This window comes from Emydura macquarii, unplaced genomic scaffold (genome assembly GCF_026122565.2).
Source record: "Emydura macquarii macquarii isolate MOO-44397 ecotype Brisbane River unplaced genomic scaffold, CSIRO-AGI_Emac_v2 contig_212, whole genome shotgun sequence".
NCBI lineage: Eukaryota > Metazoa > Chordata > Testudines > Chelidae > Emydura > Emydura macquarii.
Window position 1 is genome coordinate 10,221,207 of NW_027130349.1, and position 15,106 is coordinate 10,236,312.

General features: G+C 37.3%; 1 long non-coding RNA gene across 1 annotated transcript in view; it reads right to left on the reverse strand.

Moving 5' to 3' along the window:
• LOC137151650 (uncharacterized) overlaps window positions 1-13,357 on the reverse strand; it is a 16,811-nt gene extending 3,454 nt beyond the window's left edge. The window contains exons 1-2 of the long non-coding RNA XR_010919328.1: window positions 13,175-13,357; window positions 9,571-9,643 (exon numbers count right to left, since the gene is read on the reverse strand). This is a non-coding gene — a long non-coding RNA (uncharacterized lncRNA). The remainder of the gene's footprint in view (window positions 1-9,570; window positions 9,644-13,174) is intronic.
• Between the last annotated feature and the right edge of the window lie 1,749 nt (window positions 13,358-15,106).

Genomic DNA, 15,106 nt, shown 5'->3' on the forward strand with positions numbered 1-15,106 from the left:
TAGGTCTCCTCTCGTAAGGTAGGTTCTTCATTCCGCTGACCATCTTATTAGCCCTTCTTTGCACCAGTTTCAGTTTGAATTCATCTTTCTTAAACATTGAATCATAGAATCATACAAATGGAAGGGACCACTAGAGGTTGTCTAGTCCAGTCCCCTGAACTCAAGGCAGGACTAAGTATTATCTAGACCATCCTGACAGGTTTTTGTCTAACCTGCTCTTAAAAATCTTAAAAATTCCACAACCTCCATAGGTAATTTATTCCAGTGCTTAACTACCCTGACAGTTAGGAAGTTTTTCTGAATATCCAACCTAAACCGCTCTTGCTGCAATTTAAGCCATTGATTCTTGTCCTGTCTTCAGAGGTTAGAGAGAACAATTTTTCACCCTCCTCATTTTAATAACCTTTTATGTATTTGAAAACTATGATTGTGTCCCCCCTCAGTCATCTCTTCTCCAGACTAAAAAGCCCCAATATTTTCAATCTTCTCTCACAGGTCATGCTTTCTAGACCTTTAATCATTTTTGTTGCTCTTCTCAGGACTTTCTCCAATTTGTCCACATCTTTCCTGAAATGTGGTGCCCAGAACTAGACACAATACTCCAGTTAAGGCCTAATCAGTGCAGAGTAGAGCGGAAGAATTACTTCTCATGTCTTGCTTACAATACTCCTGCCTAATATATCCCAGAATAATGTCTGCCTTTTTTGCAAGAGTGTGACACTGTTGACTCATATTTAGCTTGTGATCCACTATGACCTTCAGATCCCTTTCCACAGTACTCCTTTCTAGGCAGTCATTTTCCATTTTGTATGTGTGCAACTGATTGTTCCTTCCTAAGTGGAGCACTTTGCATTTGTCCATATTGAATTTCATCCTATTTACTTTAGACCATTTCTTCAGTTTGTCCAGATCATTTTGAATTTTAATCCTATCTTCCAAAGCACTTGCAACCCCTCCCATCTTGGTATCATCCTCAACATGGGAGACCAGAGTTGCACACAGTATTCCAGCTAACATCTCACCTTTTATAATGGTAATAACATTTCCCTATCTCTACTAGCAGTACCTTGCCTGATGCATCCTAGGATTGCATTTGTCTTTATCAGGGCGTGTCACATTAACAGCTCATTGTCATCCTATGTCAATCAATACACCAAGGTCTTTCTTTTCCTCTCTCGCTTCCAACTGATACACCCCCAGTTTATAACAACATTTCTTCTTAGTCCCTAAGTGTGTGACTTTGCTCTTTGCATTATTAAATGTCATCCCATTTCTCTTTCTCCAGTTTTCAAGATCATCCAAATCTTGTATGAAGTTCCTATCCGCCTCCATATTGGTAATACCTCCCAACTTTGTGTCATCTTCAAATTTTATTAGTACACTCCCATTTTTGTACCCAGGTCATTAATGAACATTTCAAATCAGATTGGTCCCAAGACTAATCACTGAGAAATTCCACTAGTAACCTCCCTCCAGCCTGACAGTTCACCTTTCAGCATGACCTGTTGTAGTCTCCCCTTTAGCCAGTTCCTTACCAACCTTTCTCTTCTTGTATTAATTCCCATCTTCTCCAGTTTAACTAATCATTTACCATGTGCAATTGTATCAAATACTTTACTGAAATTCAGATAGATTAGATCTACTGCAGTTCCTTTATCAAGAAAATCAGTTATCTTCTTAAAGAGAGAGGTCTGGCACAATCTACCTTTTGCAAACACATATTGTGTTTTATCCCAAGTACTGTTTACTTCTATATCTTTAACTACTCTCTTTCAAAATTTGTTCTAGGACCTTGTATACAATTTGAGATCAAACTACTGGGCCTGCAGCCTCCTGAATCACTTTTTTCTCCCTTAAATGTAGGTACTATATTTGCGATTCTCCAGAATAGGGTATGACACCCAAGTTTACAAATTCATTAAAAATCCTTGCTAGTGGGCTTGCAATTTCATATGCCAGTTCCTTTAATATTTATGTATGAAGATTATCTGGGTTCTCCAGTTTGGTCTCATTAAACTGTTCGAGTTTGGCTTCCACCTCAGATGTAGTTATTTATACTTCCATTTCTATCCAGCCACTGCTCCCTAGCTCCTCATTAACCTTATTAAAAACTGAAGCAAAGTATTCATTTAGGTGTTGGGCCATATTTTTAATCTCTACATTGGATGACTAGGAAATTTAATGTATCAAATAGGTATTGAGCCCCATCCTGTGAGATGATCATTCTCTGAAGTGTTGAGTATCTTTAACTTCTATTGATTTGATGAGGAATTGAGGAAAGTACCAGCACTTGAGTGATCAGACACTTATTGAGTTTGGTGTTTAGGACTTGTCCACCAACCATCCTTCTTTGAAGTGCAATGCCTTTGCTCTTTAGAGACTTAGCACCTCATGAACTGCTTGGGGAAAATGCACTCATAACTTTCTCTTCTTTTCAGCCTTAAGTGAGGAGAATTGTGTAAACATGGCATGCCCAGTTCAAATGCTGGGTGTAAGTTATACATTGTTTTTCTTCTTCCCTCTCTCTCACTCTCTCAAACATACATACAAATTCCATTCCTTAGATTATTGGTACAATAGCCGTTTGCTGGTGGAGAAAAAACTCCATTAAAAATCTACCAAATTTATAGCTTATTTCTGGACATAATGAGAAAAAAATATAGTTAGCACAGTCTACAGAGCACCTTATAATGACAATGTGGTGCTTGGCTGCACAGAAAGAAATAGAGGACAAAACATTAAAGCAGTCACTTAAAAATACAATCATTTTGCTAACCTACTGATTTATATACACATACATTTAGGGGTGACAGCATTAGGTACCTCTATAAGAATCCTGAAGGGAAAAAATTGCCTCTGCTTCTTTTAATTAAAATAAAAATCTTCAGTAGCAAAACAAAAAAATATGCAAGTACTGAAAATAAACACAGAATTTTTTCTTATAATTCCAACACATTTAAAAAAAACTTAAATAAAGTTAGTATTACATGAAAAATGCGAATAGTCTAAAATCTGACTGCATTACAGATTTTTTTTTTTAGGAACTTAGGGAATGAGTTCTGCAAAACTCCATTGACTTTACTGGGAGCAGGACTTGGCCCAGTGAAAGTTTTCATTGAATAATGAATTAATAAAAAGCACATGGTAAAGCTCTTGATTAACATATTCTGTGCTCATGTAGTAGAATACTAGATAGCATAGCATAATCTTCTATATTACATTAGGTATAAAACACTTCAAATATCTGTGCGTATTTCATATACATAACTTTGGGTTCATTGCATTTATTTTATAACAAGCACTATATTGCACAGTGAAATATTGCCTTATTTTCATTTATTTTGAGATCTCTAAACATGTGCCTGTTAAATTTGTTGCATGTATAACATTTGCAACAAATGTCAATTCAAATGAACTCTCCCAAAACATTGCTTCAGCTCATCCCACAAGAATGCTTGGGCAAAAGTCTGAGTAAATGGATAAGATTGATTCTGTGCCTAGATCTAGGCTGTTGCTGAGGTCAACAAACTCCAACTTTGGTCAGACAGCAGCAGGATTAAATTCTGGAAATTGGAACCTGCCCCTATAGAATCAGAAGTCTATCTCCCATATTTTGAATACTGAGGTTGTTAGTAGAAGCACCCAGAGGGTCTCTCTGAGAAAACTAGGACCCGAACCATGTTACTGATCAGAATTCATAACATGAATTGCACCTAGAAGTGAAAATGGGAGTGAGGGTAGCCTTTGGAGGACACCTCCTCCTTGCCAGAATACTTTCCCTCTCCTGAAACGTGCTCCTTATTCCATTGCAGCAAATGTGCAACGTCTCCTCTTTTTCAAATCCCTCCTCAAAACTCACTTATTCTGCAAAGCCCATAAATGTAAGTAACATGAGTAAAATTATGTCGTATCCATTTGTATATATAATTTAAAAGACAACAACTAGAAAGAAGTACTCCTATATAGGACCATTCCCGTGTCCTCCTGATGTGATTTTTTTGAGTGTATTGATTTACCTATTTAGATTGTATGTTCATTGAATTGTTTTATCTGTTTAGGCTGTAAATTCATTAGGGCAAAGACCATGTCTTCTTCTCTGTCTTGAATAGTGTCTAACCTGAAGCCAATGCTAAACAGTGCTGGCTGGGATTTTCAAACAGGCTTAAGGGAACTAAGTGCCCAACTCCCATTGACTTTCAATGGGAACTGAGCATGTAAATCCCTTAGACTCCATCTGCTATCATTAATATTAGTTTAAGTAAGAGGGTAGCTATGTTCTACAGTAGCTTAATCTGCATAACTTTTGAAGATAGCTCAATGTAGTTCCGGTTGCAGACAACCAATCCAGAGGTCCCAAAGAATGGTTCACCATGGGGTGGCCACATCTACTTACAACATCTTAAAACTTATCAGGGTAAAAGGAATGAGGGGCGGATAATGCTACCTAACTTTCAGGTGTAAATGTAGATCCAGAAGTAACCTCAGTTTGCAGAGATTGTTACTAGTTAGGTAGGTGTACTCCAATCACAGTGGCAAATATGCTTGCTATACACTTTGCGATCTCCCAACCAAATAGCATCACTTCATCTTATTTAGACTGAGTTTCAGCCAGCTTACTTTTGTCCATGCTTTTATCTTGGCTAAGTACTTCAACAGCCAAGAAACTGCACCATCTGGTCTGATATGGGGGAGAAGAAGGTGGTAAAGTGGAGGTTATCAATATACTGATGGTACTGAAGCCCAAATCATCTCTGTATTCCTCTAGTGGCCTTCTCTATGTTAATAGAAATCTATAAGACTGCAGGATAGGAAGGACAAACAATTGTCCAAAAACTTGTTTGGGAATTTCTCTCAGAATGGAAGAACAGAACCACAGATGCATAACTAAGGAGGGTGATTTACGTGTATAAATGTTAGAAGAGTGTAAACATTATGAAGAAAGATGAACTAGCTATGACAGTAGTAAGTGGGGGATAATTTATATTAATTTATATTTATTTTGTATTAATTTTCTAACAGAAAATAAATATTTCTTTTGGGACATTCCTAGATATAGAAGGTGGTTTCTAAAACCATAGAATTCTCTTCAGCATTTTGCATTTATTTTATTTTATTTCTTAAGATTCGTGTTAGAAAACAACTAATAATAATTTTCTGCTAGTATCTTCTCTGTCGGAAGAACTCTTCCGATTCTTAGTGATTAACACCATATCACTCCAATCCTCAGGAGGGACTTGTTTCATTTTCTTTTCCCAATATAACCTCACACTGTCAATATTCCCATATAGTTCTTTAGGAAAATGTATATACAATGTGTATTTATTTTTACTGGAGACTTGATTATCTATCTTATCATTTCCTTATATAGCCCTCAACTTAGGATAAGTCTAGTTTAAATTGTCTCTGTTTCTTACAATTTTGTAAATAGTATAATCAATATAAGAAAATAGAATCACAATATAAGAAAATAGAAAAAAAACATAATTTATATTTTTGCAATTGTGTGAAAGATTTTAATTCTAATGAACATTTTTATATATTTTTAATCTAATTTGTTCCCATCTTTCCTTTATTTTGTATATCTGATATTCTTTAAATGTTGATCAATTAAAGGGAGATGCTTATTTAAAATCTTTGTGAGTAAATAAATAAATGTATTTAATCACTGTTTGCAAAAACCTATATTGTTATAGAAATGTATTTGATGAGAATAAATTAAGATAAATGGAATATCTGCATTATATTAATTGAATTATTTGATGAACTATGACAACTGGGAAAAATAGATTTAAAAAAAAAATCATTGATATCCCATAACCCATTACTTACACTGCTTCAATGTATTCCTTTATTTTGTATAACTAACATCTTCTTTTGTGCTTATATGAGAAAACAATATGTATTATCAAAACAATTCTCTTTACCAAAAATTAGTAATTAAAACATTGCTTTGTCTCATGAATAATCTACATTCTGACAAATAATCCATTAACCTGGCTTTGACACTCATCCAAATACAACCCAATGAATGCTTTGAACATAAAGCCAGGCTTTATATTCATTATTGCATAGTAAGTTTGCGATTGGCTTTATCTTTTAAAGTCATAATACTCCATCCTGTTTCAGATGCATTTGACTGAAATATCCTATCTATGATTCATATCAAGATTTCATTAACTGATTATAGATCTCATCTCTTCTGAGGAAGAATGAGACGTGCACTCCTGACCTAAAACTTCCATTGCAGAGATTGAGTGACACTCCAAGTGTTACTATTCCCTGTGCAATTGCCACTGAATGCTAGAGCTACACTACTAAGAAAGTAACATTCCTTTTTAACCAAGAGTCAACTATATTTTAAACAGAGGCTTTTTTCGGACTCCTCTTGAAAAATGGAAATATTGGGATTTCTTTTAAACATACAGATTGCTATAAATGGGTAATTGCATTAGGGAGCAAATAGATTTACATTAGTTGGGACACTATAAAGTCTGCCTGTAAATCCTTTACTCCCATTGGTGAGCATCAACTCATATGTGTATTCACATTGAGGTCCCCAGTGGAAGAAAAGGGTTCAAAGTCTGACATTATGGGTTAGTCTGGGAGTTAAGAGACAGTCCTGAGCAAGAGGTGCTAGCTGCACCAACCCAGGAGGTATTGTGCTGTAAAGACCCTCCTCTGAGTCAAAATTCCTTCCCTGTTTTCTCTTTCCTCCCTGGGATAAAGGGGTAGTAATTTGCTGCCAGCCTACAGAAGTAGTAAATTACCATCTCCCAACATTCTTTGCTGGCTCAGTTACATAGACCCCAAGATTTTAGTCATCCATGTAAGAGTATGGGGAGGGGGAGGTTCTTACTCCCTTGTCTGTGTATGTAATCAATCAGAATCTTCCCCTTAAGAATTATATAGGGGCAGATTCAGTAATTCTTGCTCACTTTGAGTAGTCCCATTGATTACCAATGCAGTTACTTGTGGATTAAAATACTACTCAGTATGAGGAAGGATATCAGAATCTGGCCATATGTATGGTTGTATTTTTAATCCGTATCATTCTTTGCTAAGCTAAACCCTCTGATAAAATAAAAACAGTTGCAGCCAAAACAGCTATACTTTACTGATGCAGCTAGGCCCATTCCATCCAGAAGAGTGGATTTTACCTTATTAGTAGACTTTTTAAAAACTAGAATCCAAAATCTAAATAGACAAAATCTCACAGCTGCTTATAGCTGCATCTGATCTACCATACTGTGATGGTTTGTCAGCCCGGTTAAAAGTTTATTTTAAGTAAACACAGATGGTTGTCAGATTCTTTGTTACACCAGTGCAGCCCAGTTCACTTCAGTGGAGTTGCACCAGTGCAACTGAGACCATTTGACCTAGTGTTACTAATTATTCTCAGTGAGATGAATGAAGGTCTCGTTAACATACTAAAAGTATGTAGCTTTTTCTTTTAGAAGCCAAAGTGAATTTTTAAAATGGAATGGTTTCTTGGTAAATGCTTTTGAAGACCGTTGTGCCCCGATAAATTGTTATGACCCTGAAGAAACTCGGTGAAATCACAAAAAGACAGACTATTCATTCTAATTGTTTCAGTTCCTGGAAAAATAGCTACTAAAAAGTTGCTTTTTTAAAAAAAAAAATCAGGAAAAGGGGAACTGAAATGTATGACATTATATAAAGCTAAGCATTGCTCCTACCCTATGCAAGTAAGTACCAACTACTTTCAGTTGATTCTGAATCAAACAAGGACTTCTCTTCTAGGTCTCATGCCAAGAATTAGATAGGGTTTTCTCTGCCACGAGATCTCATAAGTACTGTAGAAGTGCTTTCCTTCACAAAAAATGGACAGATATTAAAACTCTCAATACAAGATGAAAAGAGGCTAATAAAAAGGAAGATATAGGGAATAGGTATTAGGCTTAACTTTTGTAAAGCAAGCAATAAAAGAAGTGTTAGTAATTAAGGGTTGAGACCAGTGGTTACATATGATAAATTATTTGGCAGTAGCTATTTGCTTTGAAACACACCCCCTTAAAGGAGTGCATTTATTATTCTATAAAGCTTATCCAGGGTCAAGGAGAAACTCAGGCTGAAGAGAGGCAGTGACTGGAACAACTTGCTGAATGATTTACTGTATAAAGGCTACATACTCTTATAAAATTCATCTATACATAAATAATTTTAAAAATAATTGTTTCATGTATTTATTTTGTTAACAGTTGTTTCCTAGTTATGACTGAAATAACTTCTGTTTGAATTCATGTTACAGAGGTTACTATATAAACAGTTGTTTAAATATTTCAGTTATGAATAAAATGGAATAACAGATAACTGTTCCTATTACCTGTAACTGAAATTTGTCATACTTTGATACTGAGTCAGCAATGATACATGAGACAGTCCAATTAAACTCATGTCCAGTTGCCAGAATTGTCCATTTATTGAGCAGTTAGAAAGCATTCATAACTCACTGGGAGCATTTTCTTTATCTTAAAATGACATCCCCTTAAATAAGACTATTGAGGTACTTTTTTCATTTATATTGCAAATAAAGTTTGGAGATATACTGCATCTTTTCATTGCTATGACTAAATCCAGAATAAAGATAAACATAAAAGCGAACATTTCCAAATGAGTTGACTACTTGTCTTTAAGTTAGGGAATAGGTACCTTCCCACTAAGATCATTTAGGATACATTAACACTAAACATCTCAATAAAACCTAATCAAAGTCTATAGGAGAAGGAATACTTACCAAAAAGGACTGCATCTAAGAACTTGCAAATTTGTGCATTTAAATAGACTTACAAAGCTACTTGCACATGTTCCATTTTCAACATTCATGTTCCATTATGGCTCCATTTGTTCTTTTTTTCTTCCCCCAGCCTCAGCCACCTTACCATCATTTTCATATGAGAGAAAGGCCAGCCTTCATTTTTTGGGTGGGTATCTTTGTTTAATCTATAGAGGCCCCTGATGGATCTGATCACTCTGCTTCCTGACTGCAGGTGAAAGCTCCACTCACACCCTCACATTATATAGCAGGGTTTGAGGCCAGATTGGGTAGAAGCAGCTGCCTGAAGAGACTGCAGGAACTCTACTAAGACATGGGGAGGACAGCAAAGACAGGTGCAACTGTATCCCCTTCACTAAAAGTGACTTAGAAGAGAATTTTTTTTCCGTCTGTGTTGTCTTCCCCAAGAGACAGTTTTGGGGTGCAGAGGGTAAAATCCAGGCAGCACCAACCGTAGCTGTCTCCCATTTCTGGAAGTGGGAATCCCAGCCTTAATTTTCTATCAACATATATTACGTAGGACAACTCTCTTGCCAACTCTCCTTGCCTGTTTGTTCCTGCAACTTCTCCGTTTGTGTTGGCCCACCATAGCCTGATGACAGCATAGCTCACTGGAAGCAGATACTTCTGTACTTGCCTCTTGACTGAGAGTGAAACATTCATATTCAATGGCACCTTTTGCCATTCATTATAGGGTTTTTGTGTCTCTGGGATGTCTGCATGAAATTACTCATTCATTTTTTGATTTCCCATCATAAAACATAATTTACACATACCTTAGTTCCTCTGCCACAACTAGTTCAATCTCTATTAAATTCTATATTTTCATAATGGTTTCTTTCCTACTGCCTGCAAACAAAATTTAAGAGGAAGAGATTTGATTTTGAAATGCTTGACAAATTTTGAACATATGCTTAATTATTAAAGTGTAAAAATCCTTTTCTAGTCTGCTTTTTTAAAGTGGGAAGGCAGAGATTAATGTGTGTTGTGCTTTTAAAAATAACATATGTAGTTGTGCCTAATTTTATGTGGCTGGCACATTGGACCACAATTCTTTTAATTTTCCCTTCTCTTTTCTCTTCTTCAGTGCCACATTCTGCAATAAAGAGAAATTTCTGTAGTAACATTCATGAATGGAGAGCTAGTCATAAAAGACCTAGGAGTTGTTGGCACTCAGCATCCCCTACGATCAGGCCCCAAATTTACAAAATAGACCCTGATCATTCATTCTTTTGCAGGTGCTTAACTTCATGCATTGTGAGTAGTCTTATTGATGTGAATAAGTATTTGCAGGACTGGGTCCCCATCCTGGCTCTTAATTTTGCTCCAAACTGAGAAAAAATTGCAGTAACGTGGTCTACAGAAAACCACCCAGGAAATCATTAAGAGTATAAACTATTTAAACTTCCTTAGGGTTTTCCCTAACACGCTTGAAAGAAGAAACTTGGTAAGAGAGGTACTGTTTATTTTTCCTTCTCTGCCTTGCTACCTCTGAAAAGATAGCTATCAAAATGTTTAAAATTAATACATAATGAGACAAGACGGAAAATATCTTTTAAAAGAACGCTATTAAGAGGAATCCAATGTAATTTACCCATGAGCAAGGTGAAAGGTATTGACCCTCTTCCACATGATGTTAAACTGGGGTATATTCCCAGTTACGTATTGTAATTCTGAGTAACCATAGCAAGTTTAAGTCTGAGGAGTACTTAATCGTATGCTAAACTTTCTCTTTGGATATCTGGGTAAGACTCCCCTGGATGTCAACAAGAAGCTGTGTGTATATACAAAGGCCAAATTTTGTTCTAAGGACAGTCAGTTCTGCAGCATAAGGCATTCTGTGGTTTTAGTGGTTTTAATTTCAAAATGAAGGTGAAGAATATTTGGCCACTGTAGAGATTTGATTGGTGGAATGCCTGTAAGTGCTTTATAATGGCTTTAATAGATGCAGATGAGTAGCCAGCATCTCATATATTGTATAATCATCTTTATGCTTTTTGTTTATAACAGGAAAATAAGATGATACAAATTTAGCTACTAATTATTTTTCCAATAACCAAAACAATTAAATCAGTCTGTCTCTTTGGTGGTTGTTACATTTTTTTCCCTAAGGCTGTATTAGTTTGCCAGGATGTACATCCAAAGAAGTTCATGCATTTGAGATACTATATTTATATATCTTATAAGTGAGGGGTACAGACACACAAAGCAAAACACTCACGTGAGGGGACCCTTCCCCTTTTGATTTAACAGTGCAGATAAATATACTATCCCATATCTCACCATATTGAGAGCAAGATGTAAGTGCCATCTTTTTGCTATTGCTTTCTCACAGTAGCAAACCAAGAATAGCTCACCGTGGAAAGACAACTGTCCCCAATAGGGAAATTTAACATTTCTTTCAACACCATTGAGAGTTGATGGGCTGATGACGATTTTTTAATTGTGTATTAAGGAACACTGTTCAGAGCAAATTTATCTGAAACTGTGGTGAAAATGGTAGTAGTGGTTTGCCTATTCTAGGGTTCTCAATGCTGTTAATGTAGTAGAGTTGAACTGGTTTTAGCAATGGTGGGAAGTTTTTAGAAAATTTCCTTCGCATACACAGGATCACAGATAAGGAAAGTTGAAAAGGACAAATAAAAGAAAAACTGGTGTTTTGGTATTTTTTTAAGACAACCAATTAGTGTTTATGTAAAAGGGATGGAGACAAGGCTTTCTGAATACTTGTATGTTTATATTATAGATTAGTACTCAGAAGATGTGACTTTTAAATCCATGGATAGAAAGAGCATGTATGTTATTTATACAGTACCACAAATTACTTTATCCTAAATAAACTTAAAGAAAATATCATAAAAATAATAATGATACAAATATCAAAACAAATAGACCCAAGAATTGTTGATATTGATTGGACTGGAAAACAGGCCTCAAAATTTGAAATCTTATTATCCCTATCATGAGGAGTTGTTCAATGCTGTGAGTCATCTAGCACAATCTTTTTAATGTTTCAGACAGTGGTGTATTTGTCTTTGATAGTGCAGCTCTGGAGGAGATAAACTAGTTTCTGGCTGGAAAATGTTTAGGACAAATAAAAGGTGCACCTCATCGTGGATCCTTCAGGATTTGCTTCTTTCAAAGGCCTTGATCAAGCAAATGACTCCTCTAATCCATCAGCAATGCTCTTGGATCAGTAAGAGGTCTAAGAATGTCTTCTAAGAAGGACACCTTCTTTCCAGGATCTGAACAGACTGTCTTCTTCATAGCAAGACATCCCCTGTGAACTAGGGACTGAGTTTAAGACCCAATCTTTGATCCTTACGATCACACACAATTGTAATTTAAAGTTTTGTAATCCTGATCATTTATTTAAAAAACTTACATCTAAATAGATTAAAATAATAGCAAAACACAAGGAGTAAGCTCCTTACCCCTGCCCTGGCCCCTTTACACCATGTAAAAGCATCAGAGAAGCATAAAAGGGCCCTAACATTGCTGGTTGTGGGTTGGGAATGATTCCATGGGTACAAGAACTGTGGTAGATAGCTGTAAGACTGGCCTCCAAGGTCCAGCCTGAAAGTCCTGGTACAGGGGTTGTGCCAGAGACAGGACTGGGGACAGGAAGGGTGGGTTGGGGCAGAGCTGCAGCACACAGTGCTGCTGAAATTCTGAATGGCACGGTAGCCCATAAGGTAGCCCCAGGCAGATCCCCAGGGTTTCAGTCAGGATTGGGATGGTTCAAAGTCTTCTTAGCCGCCACTCCCACTGGTGTGCAAGTTATGTGCCTCTTAAAGGCACAGTGCAGAATTTCCCCTTGGGCCCCAGTCCAGCAAAATACTTAAACATGCATAAATTAAAGCATGCACATAGTCCCATTGTCATTTGGAAACTGTACAGAAGCCACCAATTTACTTCACACAGATCACTAAACAAAGGGCAGATGATAGTATCTAAAATTCAGCCTAGACAAAGAGATGAGTCTTCCTATCCTATTGCCAGTTCCATTTGCTCTCTAGTCCCCCAGAATCTTGTATGCTTCTCTGGTCTCTTTTTGATTCTCACATACTTTTCAGTAAACTTTACTGTTGTAAAATACGTTAGATATGATACATAATGTTCATTCTACAAACCAAATTCAATAGGCTATTTCGCCCACAGGACTTCAGACTTGGCCATTTACAAAAAGTATGCATAATAAAATTTCGTCTGACTTTAGACCTTATTCCCCACCTTATATTTTTAGTTAATGTTTTCATGTTCCTTTCCAACCACCACCTTCTTATCCTTTTTTCCCTTCTTTCCCTTTCATCCTTGTTTGTTACTCTCATTTCCCCCTTTTAATTTTTTTCTGTTCCCTTTGATTCTGCTTATCCTCACCTTCTTGATCTTCACCAAATTTCTGTTCACATTCTTTTCCATTTCTAATCTTCAAGTACAAACTATATATGCTTTCACCCTCTCTCCTCGTTCAGCATGCTCCCACTTCTTCAGTTGAGTCAAACCTCATTTACATGGTGCCTGATCCTGCTCTTCAGTACCATTTACACTGAACGCTAGACACAGTACCTTAATGAGATAAATTCAGATGGAAACAAAGCATATGGTTGGAAGAAATAGTGTTAAAAATGTGTTGATGAAAATCATCAGTAATTTAATTACATTATTCTTATCATTCTATCATCAAAATGCTCATTTGCCTTGAGAATAACTTCCCCTCAGCATATATTGCTTTTCAGACATATACTTAATATATATGTTGTGTGTCACATATGGAAGATCATTGATTTGTCATTAAACACACAGAGAGATTCAGCTAAATTAAGTCAGAACAGCCTTCTATCAGTCTTACTTCCAGAAAGATGACACTAGGCGTGAATGATCCTGCCAGGACTGTGCAGGTCTCATATCTATATCCACCTGCTTTGCTTACTCTCATATAACATATATTTGTGTATACATAGGTGAGTGAGTGTATAATGTGAGTAATGCACACATGAATACATCTTAGTGCTGTTCTTAGGTTAGACAAACAACTAACCCTGTAACTCACTCTATGATCATCAGTCAGTTGCAAGTGGACTCAGTCCCACATGCTTCCAAACCAATTGGGTGGAGTCTACTCATTGCTTCTAAGATCAGGGACTATATGACACACACATCTGGGATGACTCTTGTCTGATGCCCCTCCTTGGGATTTGGGAGGCTGGAGGATGGTGTCCCTCGACCCTGAAACCAGTGTCTGAATCCTCCCTATACCGTCTGCCCCAAAGTCACTTACATACACTCCCTTGAAGCTCCATCTTGGTTGTGGGCTCTCTGTGCTCACTCATTTAATCCATTCGGAGACAACACAGCAAGCAAAAAAGGAACACAACAGGTTTAAGAAAGAAATTTCTTAAATGCAGGAACTTTAGTCTTAAAAGTACCCGAGAGATCTTTGAAAATAACAAATGTCCTAAAACACACCCTCCCCTAGTATGAGCTCATCCCTTCTGTGAATTTGTGGTTCAGCAGCATTTCAGGCTGGGCAGAGTCTTCCCTGCCCTCTCTTCCTGCAAGTTGCTAAGAGTGGTGATGGTCGGCCCCCTGAACAGAGCAAAACTGGCTCTTAAATGGGGCCTCCATCTCTGTACCAAGTACTCAAACGGAGAAGATCCATATCCACTAGTCATGCTTGTGTAGAAAGGTCATTATCCCATGGGGATGGGCCAGTAGTTCAAAATCAAAATCGATATGCCCATATTGCAGGCTTGATGGCTCTTAGGTCTGGTCTACTCTGGGAAATTAGTTCAGTATAACTACATTGCTCAGGGGTGTGAAAAATCCACCCCCCCAAGCGATGCAGTTAAACCGACTTAATCCCCGGTGTTGACAGTGCTAGATCAATGGGAGAATTCTCCCGTCAACCTAGCTACCGCCTCTTGGGGAGGTGGATAACCTGCACCAAAGGGGAGAAGTATAGGTGCTGGAACTAGGGGTGTGAGGGGCACTCCCGCACCCCCGACTTGAAGTGGTTTCCATAATATACAGGGTTTACAGTTTGGTTCAATGGCTCTCAGCACCCCCATAATAAAAATTGTTCCAGTACCCCTGGGCAGAAACCCTTCCAATGGTGTTGATAGTATCTTCACTGAAGCACTACAGTGGCGCAGCTGCAGCATTTTCAGTGTAGACAAGCCCTTAGTGATGGTCCTTCAACAAACTGTCAAACACCTTTCCTGGGAAAGGCAGCTGTCTAGATGGCTGCATAATAGCCTTCTCTTGAGCAAGTCCAAACTAGTGCATCCTCAATGCATTCCCTTTAACACA